The sequence below is a fragment of the Octopus bimaculoides genome, chromosome 19, assembly GCF_001194135.2.
Source record: "Octopus bimaculoides isolate UCB-OBI-ISO-001 chromosome 19, ASM119413v2, whole genome shotgun sequence".
Taxonomy (NCBI): domain Eukaryota; kingdom Metazoa; phylum Mollusca; class Cephalopoda; order Octopoda; family Octopodidae; genus Octopus; species Octopus bimaculoides.
Window position 1 is genome coordinate 42,803,025 of NC_068999.1, and position 718 is coordinate 42,803,742.

Sequence of the window (718 nt, forward strand, 5' to 3'; positions counted from 1 at the left end):
ATATATATATATATATATATATATATATATATATATATATATACGTATGTGTGAGCATATATGGACATGTATATATTAATGTGTATTATATGAGTCCCTAACAGTCACTCATCACTTAACATCCTGTAATGTGTTCTTTTAAATCTCCTCTTCAACATACTTCTTCGGCAAATGTTACTCCCAATTAACAGTCTTGTTTACCAACATCAAGAAAGAAAAATTGCAGCGATTGCACATTTTTCGGTATCTGACGAATTCCTCATCGCTAAACAGCTTAGTAAGGATCGGCTGTGAACTTTCCGTTGATCCCAAATTATTGAACCATTATTACCGAAGATGACTAACAATTCGACGGCGAAATTACAAAGCAGGAGACTTTTAATAAACACCGATCGGTTTTAATAGGAAAACTATAACGTAAATTCGATCGATATGTAATCTGCTGTATGTACGATGTGCCGTACGCGTACGTGTATGCGCATGCTTATGTGTGTTCGTGAATGTGTGCATGTTTGCTTGTGTGTGCGATGATGTGTACTTGTGCGTGTGTGTGTGTGTGTGTGTAGGGGGTGTGTGTGCTTATGTGTGTATTATTCATGTTTGTGTGCGAATGTACGTCGCACATGCGTCAGGGGATGAATATCAATACATGTATATCAAATTATTGTATATATATATATATATATATATATATATATATATATATATATATATATAT